The sequence below is a fragment of the Aotus nancymaae genome, unplaced genomic scaffold (assembly GCF_030222135.1).
Source record: "Aotus nancymaae isolate 86718 unplaced genomic scaffold, 86718_ANA_hifiasm-v0.15.2.pri h1tg000108l, whole genome shotgun sequence".
Taxonomy (NCBI): Eukaryota; Metazoa; Chordata; class Mammalia; order Primates; family Aotidae; genus Aotus; species Aotus nancymaae.
In genome coordinates, this window is record NW_026988523.1 from 130,162 (window position 1) to 150,978 (window position 20,817).

Here is a 20,817-nt window from a genome sequence, read left to right on the forward strand (position 1 = left end):
CAGTCTATCACCGATGGGCATTTGGGTTGGTTCCAGGTCTTTGCTAATGGCACTTATTTTTCTATGGATATGTGCTTTGTTAGCACAAGTTTCTGTCAAGAAGGCAGTTAAGTTGTTTTATTCAAGGCAGGAATGGCAGACCTGGGGGTATATAGGTACATGGAAGGCACTGGAGGTCTCATTGGTCTGAAAGAATGCACTTTAAATTTCTAAAGGGTTATGGTATATTCTATACCTTTTTCCTAGAAGAATTGAGGCCCAGGGGGTGGACATAGCAGGGCTTCTGGGTGTCTGAGAAGAGCACAGAGGTTGAGTCAAGTGGGGTCTAAAAGAGTCAGGAGCACAGCTGGAATGGAAAGCCAAGCAGGCAGTCTCGCAGAATTGCTCACCTTAAAAATCTAGGCAAGAGTGAGCAAACCTGACATGAGGCAATTGGGAGGGTAGGGGTGCTGGGCCCAGAGTCAGGTTCAGACTAGAGGGCAGGAGGTAGAACTGAGGTGGTCCTTTGAAGCAAACCTCATGGACTCTGTAAGAGAACCACAGCTCCAGCCATAGAGACAAAGGTAGAAAGAAAAGGTGGAATGAAGGAGCAGCCCTAACTAGGACCAGATTCCGCGTTCACTAAGAACCTGCTCACAGACGGGAGCCTGGATGGTGTGGGTTGCCTCCTTAGATGGCAGGCTCTTTGCAGAATACAGATAACCAGGAGTTAGGACCTTGTTGAGAGCTTTCAGCATGAAGGGCACGGTGGGACTCTATGATTGCTAAGATCCCTTTGAGCTCTAAGGGTCTGAAATTCCATGAGATTTTTAAAAAGTCTCTACCAAGATACCCATCTAATGTATAATTTCAGTTACTCACATAGCAAATAAAACCAATAATTTCACATACTAATAGGTTTTGTCTTCACAAGATAAATCATGTAACTTTATTGTTAGAAATAACCTTATGTGTCCTTTAATCCAGTGCTTGACAAACTATGACCACTTGCTGCCTGTTTTTATATTAATTAATAAAGTTTTATTCAAACACAGCCATGCTCATTCATTTACATATTGTCTTTGGCTGTTTTGGGGCTATCACGGCAGAGTTGAGCAGCTGCAAAAGAGACCACACAACTCACAAAGCCTAAGGTACTTATTCTCTGGCCCTTCAGAGAAAATGTTTGTGATCCTTTGATGTATTCTAACCCCCCGTTACACAGATAAGAAAACTGAGGCCTTCAGAGTTAAGGGCGTTCTCTGAGTGAGCTAGGTGCTGATTGACCTGTGGCAAGAACCATGACACTCGACACCCAGGCCTTTGCTTCTCCAGCTTGGCTCCCAGTGTCCCGTCCCCGGCTCCTCGCTGACGTGCACCTCTTCACATCATTCCGCTGTGTCATTTTGCAGACACCAGGCCCAAGAGGCAGAGGTGAACTGACTGGCCCAGGGTCACTCTACCCATCTGCTGGCCACAGGACAGGCCTCACTCTTTGGACCTCTGATCTTACAGAACCAGCTTTAAACTGCTACTCCGAGTAGGGTTGGGGGAGAGAGAGAGAGGAGTGGAAGGCAGAGAGAGCTTCTAAGAGCTTTGAAGACAAGAACTCATTCGGCTCCCCAAGTCCCTCTCAGCATTAGCATTCACCTTCTGTTTTCCAACAAAAGGACACATTTACAACTGTCTCGAGTTCAGCTTGAAAACCCTTTTCACAGGTTTCCAGGGAAATTACTCCAAGCAGCCCTGATGGGCTAAAATGATTTTAACACACCCAGTTGTCTTCAGTTCCTTCAGTGGCATCTGCTACAAACAGCAAAACATATGAGTACCTGATACTTACCTTCCGTTGACACGAGAGATTCCAGAGGAGATGATGCACAGCGTAAAAAATAAGCCCTATCTACCCACTATCACATTTAAAGAACAAACAGCCAATCTGAGGCTCAGACGGGGCCCCTGCCTTCTGTGTGGGAGATTTCCCAGAGCGACAAGAATCAATCAGCCCATTAGCATGCTCTACATTTGTCCAGGAGAGTATCAATTGAAAGCTGACCCCACTTTAACCCTTCTTCCAGCTGCCTCCCTAAGAGAGCTGTTTTCCTCCTCTTTGCCATTTATTAGCCTTTACAGTTTCTGCATTTCCACTTCTACTACACATCTTTCTTGGACAGATAGGAATGAATATTCATCCAAGAGATGAAAGCGCATCAGCAGTTCTAACATAAGTGGTCAAGAGAATAAAGGACGTGTGTTGCAAGTGGCCACACGAGACTCCCCGAAGCTTTGCCAAAGCGATACGCTGAACACGTGCGTGGTTCCCCGTGCCCACAGAGCTTCTGCCCAGCTCAGACACAAGCCTCAATTTCAAGAGTGACATTTCCAGCCAAAAGAGGGCAGCTAAGCATGAGGACAGAAGATGCATCAGGAGAGGCAGCTGTTTGGGGCTCAGCCTGTGGATCTACTGTTCCTTGTGCCTCTGAATTCAGCCCACTCCCTCCCATAAAGTCAGCTTCTCACAGCTTAAAGATGAAAACCAACAAGGATTGTGTGAGGCACTGGGTGGGCCACTGGGAATCAAAGATAAATAAAGTCCTTGTCTTTAAATTTATTGAGAGTCTATCTGTGCCAGGTGCTGTGCTGGGGGCTTTACATACGCCATTTCTTTAAATCCTCACAGCCATAAGGTCAGCATTATTCTCCTTATTTTATACACATAGCACCCACAACTCAAGAGAAGTTAAGTAACTGGTCCAAAGACACACAGCGAGTTAGTGGTGGAGCCAGGCATTTGAACTTACGAGTGTGCCAGCATGCTTTCCATCACACTGCACCACATCCAAAGCCCGGAGGCTTTCCTTCATCACAGTTGCGGGCTGACTCAGCAATGCCCACTTAGCAGGGTGCCCAGCAACTGCAGGAACATGGAGGCTCAGGTGCATTCAGTGTGCTGTAAGTCATGTTGAAATGAGAGCATGTTGAGCTGAAGACCATTTGGAGAGGGGAGGCAGAAAAGTAAAATGAGAGAAGCACAAACCCAATTTGTGTGGAAATACAGCTGTTTGTGTTGGTGTGAATTATTTGGATTGATCGAGGCTGGTGAGCACTCCAGATGTACAGCCACCAGTGCTTGTTTGGATAAGAGGGGTCCTGAAGAGGGGTCCCTGCGGACCACTGCAAGGGAGGCTGAATACAGCGAGAACAAAAGCTTCCAGCAGAATCTGAAGTGAGGTGGGTGGATGAAAACAGGAGGAGCTAAGAGCTGTCCCCAAGAGCAGGAGTGAGTGCTGAGCAGAGGACCTCCACAGCGAATTCACAGTTAACCAGGGCCAATGGATGACTGTGCTAGGCAGGAGGGGTCTGCCTGACTCCAGAACCCTGGCCATTATCTGCAGACACCACTTGTCTTGTTCTTTACAGCTAAGTTTCCAAGACTTTCCCCTTCATCCACTTGGCCAAAGTGAGTAGAGGGAGAAACGTGAAGGTAAGTCAATACAGTAATACAACCGCTTCTACGCGCTGGTCACCAGAGCTTCAGCTCAGAGTGACCTTTCTTGATCTCATTCTTTGCCACAAGATTATTATCACCAGGTACACTCTTTAAATTTGCAGAGCCTTGGGCAATATTTTTAAAAAGCCCACCTATCAAATGACTAAATATTTAAAATTTACAAATCAAGTCTACAAATGCTAAATAAAAGACATGTTATGCTATGGTGGCAAGGTCAGCGTGGACATCATCAAGATCCACAAGGAGCCACATGCATACGGTCCTGGGGACTTCAGCATCCCACCGTGGGTGTGTAGCTGCGGTGGGACACTGAAGTCCTTAGGACCAGGCTCTGTCCACACCCTCAGCCTCAGTCACTCTTCGACCCCTGAGGGTTCACAGGGTAGTGGAGCCCACTCTCAGGAGCTAGACCCAGGGAAAGTGTCCACACAGGTTCTGGGAGCTCTAGACTGTCTAAGCAGGGAATTCCAGGGTCCTGGCTACCACTGAAGAATGGTCTAGAAGGAAGGGTATATGCCTGTGTTCTCCCTTCAGAGCTCCATACCCTGTGGAAAGGGATATAAGAGAGGGTCAGAGCAGGGCCCTCTAAAGCATGGGTCCCAGGGCAAGGGGGTCCAAGTGGTAATGACCTTTGATAGCACCGTGTACTAATAAAGCTTCTAATAAAACCGTGTGCTAAGGTTTAGCTGTTCTAAGCATTTTACATGTGCCAACTTGTTTAATTCTCCTAACAACTCTATGAGGTAGGTACTATTACCACTGTTATTCCACAGATGAGGAATCTGAAACAGAGAGCAGGTAAGCAACTTGCCCAGGGTCCTAAGTGATAGAGCCAGGTCATCTGGCCGCAGGTCCTGTCTCCTACTGACTACACCATGCCCAGAGCAGCCTCCCAGAGCTCAGCCCTGAAGGCAACGCCCAACCAGGCACTACGGATTACCTACTGTGTACTCACGGCCTATATTCATGACATCTGGAACAACTCTTCGTCACATCTCCACACCTCTGACTGCTTTGCTGAATCACAGATTAATTCCTAGATCTGCCCAGTAGGTTTGCTGAAGCATCATTTTGGAAGGTTGGAAGTGAGTCAGAAGATGGCTTTTTTTTTCTTGCCTCAGCCAGGATAAGGAATGAAATCATCCCTAGGGGTGGGGATAAGCAGTCTGAGGGCATTGGTGGTTTGATGCCACAGCTGATAATCAGGAGTAGGCTGCTCTGCCCAGGGCACAGATCTGCCTGAAAGCAGGAGAGATGGAAAACACCCCAGATTAGTGGGGTTTCTAGCAGCCAGTGATAGCAGCTTCCCTTGAATTGGGAGAAAGTATAAGCCAAAGAAAAGAGATCTCAGTTCTCTTGAAAGTTTAAGCCACCTCTATCTAAATCAGAGAACAAATGCCAAGGAAAACACCATCAGCTTGGTATTTATACATGTTTATAAAGCTTATTATCCAACATTATGTAAGCTAACTCATATCGCAGCTATTAATAGGCCTCAGAATAGAGATTTGCTACAACCCACTCACAAATGCTTAAAGAAATCCTTCCAAATGTGGAAAGGGCATTGTGAGAACCACCCTGAATCTGGGTTCAGACCCTCATTCTCTCTCTTAGCCGCTGTGCGCTGCTGTACACGTTATTCGATCTCTCTGAACCTTAGCTTCTTAGCTGCAAAATGGGGATGGAAAATAACTAACAGGATGGAGAAAATTCAATGAAATGACATGTAAATGCTCTTGCATACAAAATATGCTTTAAAAATGTTGTTATCCCCCTTCTTTGGCCACTTCCAGCTTCTACTCCTCCCTCCTGGGAGCCTCTGTTCTTGGGTTCTCTTTAAGATCTCATGGAGTGAGATTCACAGCTGTCTGAGGCCCCATTTTTGTATGGGGGAAACGTGGTGGGGTTGAGAGCTCCAGGACGAAGGCATAACAACAGCAGAGAGCAGAGCGTGCTTTTGATCAGTGGCCACTCTAATAAAGGCAGGAAACTAGATAAATACATTTAAAAGAAATTCCTCAGTGGCAGGGACAGCAGAGCAGCAGTGGGTAGATCCCAACACGGAAAGGTAACAGTGTGATGTGGCAGAAAGGCCTTGGTTCCAAGTGGAGAACAGACGTCTCTGGCTGCCTCTGTCAGCTGCCTCCTTCTGGGTCTTGACCTTTCAAAGCCAGGCCAGGCCTCCCACACCTGGACCACCTGTAGCTGGTTCAGGGGCTCCAGGCTGGGCTTCATGGGTAGAGACACAGTTCACTCAGTGTCTGGCTCTGTCTGTTCTTGGCTACCTCACCACTCCCATAACTGTGTTTCTCAGGTCAGTCCCTCTTTTCCATTCCTACTTCAATGACCTTAGGTCAGGCCCTTGTCACTTCTCTCCTGGACAACAATGACAGCCCTTCACTGGTGTCCTTGTCTCCAGACTCTCTAATTCATCCTCCACAGTGCTGTCAGCGTGATGCCTCTAAAACACACAATGGCCCCAATTGAATATCCTTCAATGGCTTCAGAGGATGAAATCCAAGCTCCTTAGTCTACATTTTCATTTGCAAATGTCAGAAACCAACTTGAAGAAGCTCAGATTAAGAATGAACAAAAAGATTTATTGGTGGGATATGGGGAAGTTCCTAGCAGAAAAGAACTATAAGAACTGGGCAGTTCCTGGGATCCCAGGGGCCAGAGCAGGGGCCTTCTCCATGGGGTTAGGAAGAGGTGTGTAGGAGCCCACAACCACACTCCTCCAGCAACATGCCATGAGGGGCAAGCTGGATTCTTCCTCCCCAGCTCCAGCAGACATCCTCGGAAAGCATTATGATTGGCCAGCTTGGGTTGCATGCCCATCCCTTGGTAATTATTGCGGCCAGTAGAATGGGGAATGTGATTGCTACCTGGGTCCCAGGCCTGGCCCTAGTCCAGGTGGGAAGAGGAGGAGCAGGATCTGGGCTGCAGAAGCAGGAAAAGGGGCCGAACTGATGAGGACAAAAGCCCCCCATGATCTGACCCGCTCTGGCCTCATCACTCACTATGCCCCACCGGGAGGCTGCCATGGCAACACCAATCTCCTTGCAGTCTCCAGCACATGCCAGTCGCTTTCTGCCTCTCTGTCTGGCTCATGGGTTTCAACACCCTTTTCCTAGGACATCCTCTGCACCTTCTTTGCTTGGGTAATGCCTAGTCATCCTTCCAGATTCAGTTCACAGTTGCTTCTCCCCAGAATCCTTCCCAGAGCTCTTAAGCTAGATTGCTTCTTTTTGGGCTCTTAGCACACCTGTGTGTCTTTATTGTAGTCACTACGGAATAACACTGAACAATGATAATGATAACAAAAACAAACACACGCAGCACTTACTATATGCCGTGCACTGTTCTGGGCACTTGGCATATTTTAATTCATTTGCTCCCATAACAACTCTATGAGGTGGGTACTACTATTAGCAAGTAGAGCTTGCTTTATTGAAGCAAGGAAACCGAGGCACAGATAATTTATGTCACTTGCCTGAGATCACAGAGTTATAAGTAGCAGAGCCAAGTTCAAACCCTGGAAGCATAGCTCTGAGTTCTTCTTTAGAAATAATTTTAACAGGCTTCAATCTACCCGGCTAGGCTGTGAGCCTTCCAGGGCAGATACTGTGACAGCCATCCTTGCATTGCTGGTGTTGGCTGAGTCCCTCATGAAACATTGTCTGACAGAACTGAACAGAACCTCCTCTGCTGGGCAGCAGGAGGAGGAAGAGAGAAGTAGAAAAGGCCACTTGGGCCCTGGGAGTGGGACTGTGGGGGGCTGTGGAAGGAATGGAGTCACTGGAGTCCAGCCCCAGGTGGGGTGCACCCTGGCAGACCTGGTGTGGAAGAAGAGACACAGACACCCAGCAAGCTGGTCAGTACCCTATACACACCAGGTCACCTCTGAGAAATGTCTCTTCCCAACTCAGCTACACTTTCTCTCTCCGACCCGTTTCCCATTCTTTTAGCGAATTTGGCTTCTCCTCTGGTCAACCAAGACTTGCCTGCATTGAGCTCTCACAACTGCAGTACTTTTCCATGTATAACTAGATAAGGCCTATGCAGGGGTGTGCATGCACTGGAGTGATTTTCTTCACCTATTAACTAAATTGAGCTAATCCCTGAGTTTAGCTTCTGTTTCCTACAGTTGTGGGACCAAGGGCAGGAAGGGCTCTGACTCGCTGTCTTTCCTTAAATAAGCCATTGGACACCCTGACTCAGCTTCTCCAGTTGCATATTGAGGCTGACACTAATTACCTGCCTCAATGGGCCTTGGAGCTCAGTATGGCAGCCTATTTGTCTCCACTGGGAAGGCTAGTGGCAAGAGGAAGGGACTGCAACCATCACTGCCAGTCATTAAACACGGTCCATCTTCCCTGTGAGTGGGACCTGAAACTGAACTACAACCTGGCAGCAAATTAATCAATGTCAAAGTCAGATACGACGACAAAAGTCTTACTGAGTCATTCCTATGGGTCAGGCATTGAGCTAAACTATTAAACAAATACAATCATCTCTCTCAGTCTGTGGGGGATTGGTTTTACGACCAATCCAAATACCAAATAAATACAAAATACCAAAATCCGCAGATGCTCAAGTCCCATATATAAAATGGCATAGTATCTGCATATAACCTATGCGTATCCTCCTGCATACTTTCAATCATCTCTAGATTACCTATAATACTGAATACAATGCAAATGCTATGTAAGTAATTGTGACACTATATTGCTTTTTGAATTTCTGTTATTTTTATTGCTGTATTGTTATTTTTTAATTTTTTTTTTTTAAGACAGAGTCTCGCTCTGTCTCCAGGTTAGAGTGCAGTGGCGTGATCTTGACTCACTGCAACCTCCGCCTCCTGGGTTCAAGCAATTCTCGGGCCTCAGCCTCTGGAGAAGCTGAGATTACAGGCGCATGCCACCAGGCCCAGGTAATTTTTGTATTTTTAGAGACGGGGTTTCACCATGTTGGCCAGGATGGTGTGAATCTCTTAACCTCATGATCTGCCTGCCTCAGCCTCCCGAAGTGCTGAGATTACAGTTGTGAGCCACCATGCCCAGCCTATTACTTTCAATTTTTTTCTTTCCTGAATATATTCAATCCATGGTTGGCTGAATCCTTGGATGCAGAATCCATGGATACAGAGGGCTGACTGTCCTATCTAATTTAATCTTCATAAGCCTGTGTTAATCCTTTTGACAGTTATGATTAAGTATCTGTAGATGCCAGGCTCTATGTTGGACACTTAGGAAACAGCAGTGAAAAAAACAAAGCTCTCTGACTGGTATACGGACAAGCAATAATCACAATAAAGGAGCAGTAAACTACGAGGTAAACCATATAGTAGAATAGGATGAAACAGCAGAGCAAGAGACGGGGAGTGCAGGTAGGCCTCACTGATAAGATGATAACAGAGTAAAAATCTGATGGAAGTGAGGGAGTTGGCCATCTTGGGGAGGGGCACTGGGGCAAAGGTCTAAAGGTGGGCTCATGCCGGTGTGCTCAGGAAGCGGTGAGAGGGAACCGTGAGGCTGAGCAGGAGTGACAGTGGAGGAGATGGGGATGGCAGACAGTGAGGGGCCACATCATGTAGGGGTATAATATGTGCTAATTACTACATTATGTAGGCTACAATATTGAGTACCAATATTAGTTCCATTTTGGGAAACTGAAGCAAAGGAATATTACACATCTTGTCCAAGGTGACATAACCAAGTATTGGCGCTGGGAATGCACCCACGTGGTCTCAGCTCAGAGCTTACGTGTGCATCCTAATGCCAACACATGAAAACCAAGATTTTTCATGATATCTTCCCATATCAACCAACTTAGGCACAGTAGGACCTAAGACTCAGACATTTTTGATCTGGAAAGAATCCAAGAGATCTCATCTAATTCTGTTGTGATAGAAGGAACAAAAGATTTTGAGGCTGAAGTTTGGGTCTTTCTCTCTCTTACTGGATGACATATAATGTAACCTTTCTGAATGTCAGTATCCTCATCTGAACAATGGAGAAAATCACTCCTGCTTTACAGGGTTGTGAAGACTGAAATGGGTACATGTTCAAGGGCTCTGAAAAGTGCTGGCAGTTCCTCTTTCATTTCCTACCACTTCCCCAGCTTTTGGCAGCTGCAGTCACTGAATATCCATCTCCAAGTTCAATTCTACCCTAGACAGAGACTGCGTATAGATTGGCTGCCTCCACCCCAATCATCCCCAGTCCAGGAGGGAGCTTGGAATTAAGCCTTTCCTCAGACTTTGGGCAGAAGGGTTTACCTGCGTCTATGGAGGGCCACCTCCCTTTCTGTCTCTACACATGGAGAGTCCAACTTCCAGGAGACTCAGGATCTGGTGCTCGAGGAGTCTGACCTTGAGACTCTGCAGTCACATTTCTACCAGTTGGGGCCTACTATATGTGCTCACAGTTGTTTAAAGTGTTAGACACATATTAGGTGCTCAATAAACAGTTATTGATAAGGGTACTAGTAGAAATGCAATTTGTTGCTACCAAAAATGTATTGCCAGTTTGAACAGATGTTGGTAAGGAAAATTTGGTGATGAAAAGAGAAAGACAAATTTAGTTCAAAAATGTGTCTGACTGCTACTATGTGTGTGTAGCAGGGGAAGGGAGTGGGTCCAGTGAAACAAACACACCAAGGTCAGAGAGCACACAGATCACCTGCTGAGGGTTACCTGAAGGCTAAGGATGGTACCAAGATCATATCTCATCTGTGATATCCCTGGTCCAACAGGTGGAAAATCGATCCACACATAATTACTTGGCACGCACCTAGGATGATTTTACAAGTAGCCGGTATAAAACACAGAGCCACCACATCAGACAAGGCATTTTGCTATTTGACGAAAACCACCTATGAAACTGGCCTCAGTAGTATAAGCTTTAGTGTAGGAGCTCTGGAAAACTTACAGGAAATAAAAGCCTAAAACACAGGAAGTGAAGGAAATGTGGAAGCTGGGAAATAGGAGAGCTGAGGTAACAATAGTAATTCTGACACCCTATTACCTATGGGAGCTAAACTTTTCTTCTTTGCAGTTCATCTCCTTTTATTCCTCTTTGATTCATTCATTCATTTTACACTTTTTTCATTAATTTTATATGTTTATTTCATTCCTCCTTTATTTATTTCTCACTCCACAAAGGCCATAATTGAGCTCTGAAAGGCCTGGAGAGAGCCTGCAGCAGGAAGTCAGCAAGTGGACAGAGCCTGGGCTGGCAGTCACTGAATCACATCCTCCTCCGCTGCACTCTGTCCCTTATAAAGCAGGCAGTTAACACCTGCACTGATTTTCACTATGATAACTGAATGCGCTAATGTTGGTGAAGATGCCTAACAGTGAAAGGCTCTACACATGTAAATCACTGCTCTTTGGTTATAAGTTGGAGAACAGAGGAGAGGAGGTTTCACAGCTGGATACCACTGCCAACATTCACAAGCTGGAGCCAAGGGAGGTCTGGTCTTTGGGCATCTCTTTCTACTTTCCCACTAGAAGAGAACATGGCATTGAGTCTGTGAGAGACAGTGGGTGAGACAGGGTGACTGGGTTCCCTATGACAGACCCACCGACACACAGAGCATCTCTGGCTGGTTAGTAGATAAATATTAATGACCAAATATGTATGCAGGGCAGAAGACGGATGGTGTCCTGGGAGCCATCACTTTGATTGTCCCTTCTTAGATGCATTTAAGGATCTCAATATCATAATTGCGTAGAGTGCTGGAATGAAATAATAGAAAGCGTAGGAGGAGGTGAAGCAAGGTTCACGGGAGGAAAAAGAGAGCAAAGTCGGGTCACCTGCTGGGGGGACAAGATGCAAATGTGATTGAGTTGTCTCTGGAAACACAAATGTGGGGATCCTGCTCACACCCTCAAGAGTCCAGGCTATGCTTCTCCGTCTGTGTGTGTGAGCAGTGGCAGAGGGCCCAGCTGTGTCAATTTGGTGCTCAGAGCCCCTGCTGTGGGTACACTCCTGTGTATACAGATTTAGAGCATCCCAGTGTATTGTTAGAATATTAAGAAAAAGCAGCATATGGCATGTGCTCTGCATGCAATTCTGCTCCTGCTGTTAACTTAGTTAAATCCAAAGTCTGATTCTTTCTGATTATAAAAAGGTGCTTTGCACAGGAACGAAAGCCCCAGGCCAAGTTTCGTTTCCTTTCTTTTTTTTTCTTAATTTTTTTGAGGACTACATAGTCCTTAAATGATGACTGGATTCAAGAAGCCCATTTCTGCAATAAACAAAGCATTAAGCAAACACTCATGTGCCTTTTCTCCTAGGAAGTGTGTGAGACCTTTCCAGGCATGACTGTGGATGAATTTAGGAAATCCTCAATTTAATGTTTTACCTTGGCCCTTCTCCAGTGCTCAGACGTCTTGATTCCTGGTTCCTCCTCTTGTCTTCTCCTGTTCTATTCTGGAAACCCTTGTCTCTGAGCTCCAGAGTAAAAATTGTAGTCCTCTCCTCCTCCTCCCTTTTTTTCACCCTCACAGACCCTGCTGCTTCTCCTCCTGCACTTTCTCTTCCATGAACCTCATCCTCCCTTCTCCCACCACGATGGCTCTATTCAGGTCCCCCAGCCACTTTGTGCTGGCCTCTCCTTACCTTAATCCACTGTCACATGACCCCCTTGAACACAGCAATGGCCACGCATGTCACTGCTAAATTAGAGACAATGTGCACATTAGGCATTCCGAGCCTCCGTAGACTGACCACAGGGTCTTACCTCTTGCTACCTCCTCACCTAATCCTATGTGCTTTCTACCCTGGGTCACACTGCTCCCTCTGATTCAAGCCTTTTCAGGCTATTTGGTGAAAATGCCTAGTCACCCTGCCTCACCCAATGTCTCTCACAGACTCAATGCCATGTTCCCTCCCAGTGGGAAAGTGGAAAGAGATGCCCAAAGACCAGACCTCCCTTGGCTCCAGCTTGTGAATGTTGGCAGTGGTATCCAGCTGTGAAACCTCCTCTCCTCTGTTCTCTGACTTATAACCAAAGAGCAGTGATTTACATGTGGATAGCCTTTCACAATTAAGCATTTTCACCAAATACCTGAAGGGGCTTCAGCAGCCCATCTCTGTCTACTGAAATCCAAATATCACCTACTCTGTGGAGTGCTTCCTCTCTGACGCCTGACCATGCCTTTCTTGTCTTAGTCATTTCTGTGCTTAAATATTCCTCCCATGAGAATTTGTCATCCATGATGATAGGCACTGCTACACACCTTTGTGGCCTTCCGCACACACTAAACGTCAAGCACATTAAAAAAGGAGAAACTTACCTGAAGTGCAGGACCTGAAGCGTGGACATAACAAGTCACCTGCTGGACTACATAGGGGTGTGGATATGACAGGCTGTGTCTTCCTTCTGCTTTTACGTAAGTGTAGACAATCAGAGAAGACTGTAACGCTAGAGGAGGAGGGAGGCGACCAAGATGCTCTGTATGTTCACAGTTATCTAATGTATCCTGCTAATCCTATGAGTTAATCTGCACAGTGGCTCTCAACTGGGGGCAATTTTGCCCTTCAGAGGTCACCTGGCTATGTCTGGAAACACTTTTGGTTGTCACAGCTGGAAGGTACTACTGGCATTTCGTGGGGAGAGGCTAGGTATCCTGCCAAACATCCTACAATACACAAGGACAGCCCTCCGCTGCCACTCCAACAAAGAACTAACCAGGCCAAAATGTCAATAGCGCTGCTGTTGAGAACCCTGAATTAATACTTATTAATTAACATGAGTAGTATTAATCAAATTGAAAAAACAAACGCACAAACAAGTCAGGTGGCTTGTCCAAGACAGAACAACTCTTTAAGCGGGAGACACAGGGCTAAATTTCAGTTCCCCGACTCCCAGACCTGTGCTTTTTCTCCTGCATCGTCTGTACATCTGCACAGCCAGGCACTGTGGCGGGACTGAGAAGAAACACAACCAACAAAGAAGCTGTCATTACTAAGCTTGGCAAATGTCACAAGGCTGTGGGCCCAGGTAGAATCACTCAGTCTATCTACACCTCACCTACGTGCTTTTGTTTTTTTTTTTTTACCTATGTGTTTTTGAAACAGGAGTCTCATTCTGCTGCCCAGGCTAGAGTGCGGTGGTGCAATTTCGGCTCTCTGCAACCTCTACTTCCCAGGTTCAAGCGATTCTCCTACCTCAGTCTCCTGAGTAGCTGGGACTATAGGTACACACCACCACACCTGGCTAATTTTTGTACTTTTAGTAGAAACGGGGTTTCATCATGTTGTCCAGGCTGGTTTTGAACTCCTGACCTCAAGTGATCTGCCTGCCTCAGCCTCTCTAAGCGCTAGGATTACAGGTGTGAGCCACTGCGCCCAGCCCCCTAGGTGCTTTTTAATAGTGCCTCCAAATTATGTAAGACAATGAGAGGCAATGTCAGCAGCCTAGCAGGCAGCTAAGGCCCATCCCAGTAGGCCAGGCAAAACTGCTCCAGAGTTGAAGCAACTCCACTGTCCATGTTAGAGAGGGGGTTAAAGGAGAGCAAACTACCTCACCGGAGTGGGCAGCCGAACCCTCCAGCAGACACTGACTTTACTGAGACCATGCAACAGCAAGGTTCGTTTTCCTGGTTCAAAGAGCTGTGATGAAGTCTGGGAAGCAGCCCAAGGAGAGTAGATATCCTTGTGATGGGAATAACATGCTGGGAAATGTAACACCAAGCCTTCCTTGGTTACTGAATTCCTTGACTCAAGAGAGCAGAGAGGCAGTATGCCAGCACGGAGGAGGAGGGGCTTAACAGTCACAGATCACGGATGCCATTTTTCCTGAGCACTTGGGCCTGTGTCCTAAAACCTACCACGTGCATAAGAGCGGTGGGGTGGAGGGCTGGGGAGGACTGATGTGGACAGGAGAACTTGGGGGGCACGAGCACACCCTGAAGTTTGCAAGGTAGCCATGTGTGTCTGTGAGAAGTCCTATCTTAGGGGGCTCTGGTGGGCAGAACTGGGCTGCATGGAGAATAAAATCTGACCAATTTGGGCTCAAGATGAGGAAGAACGGGGAGAATTATCTAAAACGGCACTAAGTTCCACATCATTGGGGTTCAGGATAAGTCGGGTTTCTTCTAAAGGCACTGAAGGAGTTCCTAAGTGGGAACCCCCAAGGTCCTGCTACGTTTTATGAAAGAAAAAGTGAGGTTACACGGCTAGGCGCTAGTTAAAGGGCCTGAGCTGAAGACCCCAGCAGCAGGGCTGTCCAGGGTGGGAGATGGAACTTGAAAAACCCCTGCCCTCACACGGCAGAAGACCGAGGGCCGAAGACCCAGGTCTTAAATAGCAGTGGTAGTGGCGTGGGTGCACTGCTCTCCCTCTGATGAAAGCTGTTGACTTCAGTTGAGAGAAAATTCTGCTTCAATCTGAGGCTGAATGTCAGGAAGGCCATAAAAGGCGAGGCCTGGCCAACATAGTGAAACCCTGTCTCTACTAAAAATACACAAATTAGCTGGGAATGGTGGTGTGCACCTGCAATCCCAGCTACTTGGGAAGCTGAAGCAGGAGAATTGCTTGAACCTGGGAGGCAGAGGTTGCAGTAAGCTGGTATCATGCCACACTGCACTCCAGATTGGGAAAAAGAGCAAGACTTCATCTCAAAAAAAAAAAAAAAGAAAAAAAAAAAAGGCAAGGCAGGGCCAATGCACAATTTTTCTCCAATTTTAAAAACTTGTCAGCAGATGTCTCTACAGTAAGAGCAACAGGCTATGAAGACTAGAAACCTATTAGCTGTCATTATAAAACAAGAATGAAGCAAATATGATGTGTTTAGTGAGATCCTATCAGTATAACATTGGGATTAAGCAGTTCACGTAATAGCTGAAAGGATGTTTTGGTTTTTCTGTCCTCTCTTTTTTACCTAGAAGAGAGGTTTCAAACCTCCCCTCTCCCGTAACCCTCACAGTGTGAAGAACATGACACACTGGACTTGACTAGCATTGTCTGAGTTCAAAATCTAGCTTGCAATTTAAGTGTGACCCTGGGCAAGTCATTTAATTTTTATTTTGCAGTTTCCTTATCTGCAAAATAGGGATAATACTGTTTACCTTTACTGGTTAATTATTGAGGATTAAATGAGATGTGTGTGAAGTGCAAAAAAAAAAAAAAAAAAAAACCAGGTGTGTGGCTGGGCGCAGTGGTTCATGCCTGTAATCCCAGCACTTTGGGAGGCCGAGGCAGGCGGATCACAAGGTCAGGAGATGGAGACCATCCTGGCTGACATGATGAAACCCCATCTCTATAGCTGGGCATAATGGCACGCACTTGTAATCCTGCTACTTGGGAGGCTGAGGCAGGATAATCACTTGAACCCAGGAGGCAGAGGGTGCAGTTAGCCGATATTGCACCACTGTACTCCAGCTTGGCAAAAGAGCGAGACTATGTCTCAAAAAAAAAAAAGAAAGCAACCCAGGTGTGTACAAAGTAAGCGACTTGTGAATGTCAACCATTGTTACGAAGGGCTTTACCATATGCCATCTCCCTTCTTGTACAGCAGTGGGAGATTCCCTCCATCCTCCCAGTGAATGACTCTCCACCTAACTGTTGCTCTCTCTTGCCAAGTCATGCCACTTAATTAGACAAAGATTTTCATGTTAGGATGAAGTCACCAAAAGCCACTTGATTCTAGTTGTTTTCTGTGAAGAAACCACTATAAGGATACCACTACATCAGCTAAGTGTACCAGAAAGACCAGCTTTGTTATTTTCTGCCCCACGTTGTCAGATAAACAGTGACTTGAGTTACAGTCCCGACTTATTAGGGTGATGAAACTGCTTCATAGTATCTGCTGGTTTCTCAAGATGAACCGTGATGAAAATGATAAGGGCAGTTTGTAGGAGTGTGGCTGCCATATTTATGCCTTCTGGGACATGAGAACAATCTCGAGGGCTGGTCTAAGGTTATCAGCAGCACTGAGAATTAGTTGAGGAATTGGAGCTTCTAACAATGAGGGAAGGTATGAGTTATTTATTAAACTTGTAGGATCTTGGCAGGGCAAGGGTATTGCTGACTCTGAGAATAGCAGAGCAGTCCTCCTTTTCTGAGAACAAGATTTCTGCTAGAGGTTAGACCCTAAGTTCTTCTATTTGGGTTCCTGGAGGAGCAACAAGGGCTGAGCTCTGCACAGCTGCCAGTCCTGGAAACTCCTCATAAGGTCCCCTCTGGTCTTCCTCAAGAGCTGGTTGTGGGAATTTTCAGGAGAAGAGAGGATACTTGTTATTGTGTAACTTTAGGTTTAGAGTTACACTTTCCTAAAGATAGATGTATGTTAGAGGTACAATTTCTTAGACAAAACTAAACCTGCAATTTGCATATTCTGCCAGCAGGTGACATTGATATGAACCAAAACACAAAACGTCTTTGCTTCATGTGGGTATCTTTCTGCAAATCCCACAAATGCATAACTGTTAATTTCAATGATTAAAATATATGCAACTTAATATATGCAACACGTTAAGTTATATGCAATATTAAAATTAAGATTATATGCAATATTAATCTGTAAAGTTGAGCAATCTTAAAAAAAAAAAAGAGGGCCGGGCGTGGTGGCTCACGCCTGTAATCCCAGCACTTTGGGAGGCCGAGGCGGGTGGATCACGAGGTCAAGAGATCGAGACCATCCAGGTCAACATGGTGAAACCCTGTCTCTACTAAAAATACAAAAAATTAGCTGGGCACGGTGGCGCGTGCCTGTAATCCCAGCTACTCAGGAGGCTGAGGCAGGAGAACTGCCTAAACCCAGGAGGCGGAGGTTGCGGTGAGCCGAGATTGTGCCATTGCACTCCAGCCTGGGTAACAAGAGCGAAACTCCGTCTCAAAAAAAAAAAAAAAGAACCGTAAATATAATGTGGAATAGTGAATCTGATTTTTAGTGGTTAGAAATGTATTCCAGTGCTGATCTCATGCCTAATTAATTAGAGTGGGTGTTTCCACAGCTGTTGGCTTCAGGCTATGGCCTTTCTCAGGCTTCAACTGCACTGCCTTCTCCTTCTCTGATGGCCACTTGTGAGGTACTTACCATTATAACTGCCCTGTTTCAGAACTCTCATCTCCTTTCCCTAAACACTATTATTTGTTGAGCACTTACTTTATACCAGGAACTAAGCAAGATAACTTCATGCCACTAGTCTCATCTCATCCTCACCACCCCAAAAGTTACATGTACTTACCCCCATTTTACCAATGGGAGACTGAGAGCCAGACCCGCCTAACTCCCACGCTATGCTCTCCCACGATCTCCCTCCTCAGGTTCAGAGAAAGGGAAGCTTGGAGGCTTTCCGCATGCTGACGGGTTTCTTTGCGCTGTCCCTACAACATTCATTTTCTCCTTTCAGAAGGGAGAAATGCTCTACTTTATCCTTTTAGGAAAATAAGACAAAGCAGTCCCCCACCGCACCGTTCTTTTATTCTAGGGATTCCCTGAATGACTGTGCATGTAATATTTATTTACTGATTCATAGAATTTTACTGCCAATGGGGACTTGGAGGGCATTTAATCAAACTCCCTTTCTTTGCAGAAAAATGAAACAGAAGTGCAGCGTTACTCCTAGTCAAGCAACTAGTTAGCGGCAGAGACGGGACTGGAGCTCAGGTTTCCCATGTTAAGATTGGGCTGAGTACCCCCCAGCTTTTCCAAATCATTTCAGAGAGTTCTGAAGAAGTGGCCATTTGAAATACATCAGAACATTAAAATCATGATAATAATAATAATAATAGGTATAGAGGCTAAACTGGCTTGAAAAGACTGGAGCACATGAATTTAATAATACCTAAGCAGGTTAGACCAGCATTTATCCACTGAACATTCTGTTCCTGATCGTGGTATCATGAGGGTCACTGGAGAATATGGGGGATCCATTCATAATAACTTAAAACAATTAGAAAATGGCCCCTAGCGCCCCTTTAATAACCCAATTTATATCTGTCATCCATTACGCACTCTAAAAGTTCGTGTCTGGAATCTATTAATAATTTCAACACATACTGTTTCTGGGAGTAATGATTTTCACACATTTAGTACCTACAGCGTAAAGTACTCCTTTCTTTTATTTGTCCTAAAACTATCAAGCTCTTTGGTTCTGCTCAGCAGGGCAGGATGAGAAGCCATTATCATCTTTCACCTGAAGAATTATTTTTAAAGAAGCTAATTAAATGAAAACAGGTATGTCACTATGCAAACACATTTATTAGGTCAATTGTGAGGTCCCTACACATTCCCTGAAAAAGTTCAGTCCACCTACAGAGGTTAATTTTCCCCAGATGACTTCCAGTTGGAACTACTTCCATGGGAATTTTCTGTAAACACCTGTATCAACATGGCTTATATTTGCCCCAAAAGAAAAAATGAAAAAAAGCAAGACCAGTGGGCAGGATTGTGTAAAGTATAAAGTATAACAGCAATGATATCTTGAAAACACATTGTTTTCGAAGTCCAAAACTCTGAAAACAGTTCCTCTTTGGACAAAGGGTACACTGGTAATGGTTAGCCAACTCCAGTATCTAAAGCTAAAGCTGGGAGACGGCATGGCAGGAAGCATCATCCTGATGACGATTCACATTGCATTACCTGAATCCTTCCACGTCAGGATTTATAACGAAAGCATGTATCGTGTACCGCTCTTTGTCTGTTTCACTAGCAATAAGTAATAATCTTCCATTGCTCTTTGACTTATTCCAATAGCATGAGACATGTTGGGTGAAGACATTCTCCCTGAAGATTCAAAGAAAGCACAGAGATAGATAGGACCTTCTGAGTATTTTTTTGTAGCCAGGTAGGGAAAAGGATGGAGAAGGAACCAAGTCAAAGAGAATTCCAAATGAAGCGGTTTCCAACATGGTCTCAGCGTTCTGGACTACCTCCCCCAAACAACACAGGAGCAGTCACAGCACTTTTAACTCAACCCCATGACTTTGTCAACTGTGGAGGGGAGGTCTAGGCCCAAAGGAATTTCTTTCCTCTGAATTGTCCCAGTCTGTGTGTGTTCTGCAAAGATGGTGCAAAGGTTAACAATCCAAGGTATTTTAGAATGAGTATAGACCAAAGCTATTTTCCAGAAGTTGATTTTTGACATATTAACAAGAGATCCAGTCTCCCAAGACCTAGAAAATCCCTAGGGGTTCCTGCATTCTCAAGATGGAGCAGAAGGTACATTGCAAGCCTCAGTGCTAAATCTTTTCAAACAGCTCTTTTAAAGGGAATTGTCACTCACCAGTATTCTAGGTGGACTAAGTACAGTGTCTTAAACAAACCTGCCAGTTACTCGCTTGTCTGTGGGACCAGCTGGGAACTAGCAAAGGACACTGAGGATGTAACAGAAACAGGCTGTAAGAATTCTGATGCATGGAGGGTGTCAGAGATTTAATAAGAGTTCAATCTTTCAGCCATGCCTGAATTCACAGCATGGCTGTTTCCAAGAAGTGCCAAGTGCTTTAAAGATGACACGCTAATCTTCACAGAGCCTGGGTAATGGAAAGTCTGAGCCTGCAGGGACAGGGTGTGAGGGTTGGGGAAGCTGACTTCTAGCTGTGTGCTGGCCCCGTGAGCGGATCAGTGACGTGGGTGACAGAGCAGCTACCTCCAGATGCCTCATCTCTCTGCCCTTGCAGCTGCTGCTGTCCCTGCCAACTCTCACTCCAGTGTCATTATGAACCAGGATCCCTTCTTCTTCCCCTCTTTATAAAACATAACTTTATTGATAAGTAGTGGCAAAAAATAAAGGCACCAAAGAGCAGATAAACAAGTAAAGGGCAACAGGAAGATCCACCAAAAAGAAAAAGCAATGAACTCCTGGAAGGTAAAATGTTACGAGGCGGAAAAATCCACCTCTACCTGAGGCCCCAGGCTACCTGCCCCTAACTGGGCTGGTGACTCTGATTTAGAACAGTTGAAGCAACACAGTTTGCCTGGATGGTCAAGAGCCTAGGCTCCTGCTTAGTTCCCGAGAGGGAAGAGGGTCTAGATGCCAGGTGGGGAGCTCAAGTTGCTGTGTTAGCATAGTGCCTGGCACACAGTTGTCATGCACTGCCCTCTGCTAACTGAATGTACTTGTATGGCCCGTAACTATCACGTGAGGTAGGTGTTAGTACACTCTGTGAGGTCACTAAGCTCCGAATGAAAGAGAAGGGGTCTGAACCTAGATCTTATTTCAGTCCCTTTGTCTACCGATCTACAGAAAAGCAGTGTTCCAGGATGACGTGACGGAGAGAGCATGAGGCTAGAAGGGAGGAGACCAGTTTTCTATGCCCAGAATGCTAGACAGGAAAAAACTCGGAGAGCTAGTTGAGGAATGGCAAGCG

The 20,817-nt window shown here is 45.7% G+C and overlaps 1 protein-coding gene across 6 annotated transcripts in view; it reads right to left on the minus strand.

The window, feature by feature from the left end:
• Positions 1 to 20,817, minus strand: part of FAM78B (family with sequence similarity 78 member B) — a 323,508-nt gene that overhangs the window by 49,805 nt on the left and 252,886 nt on the right. The window lies entirely within an intron of this gene.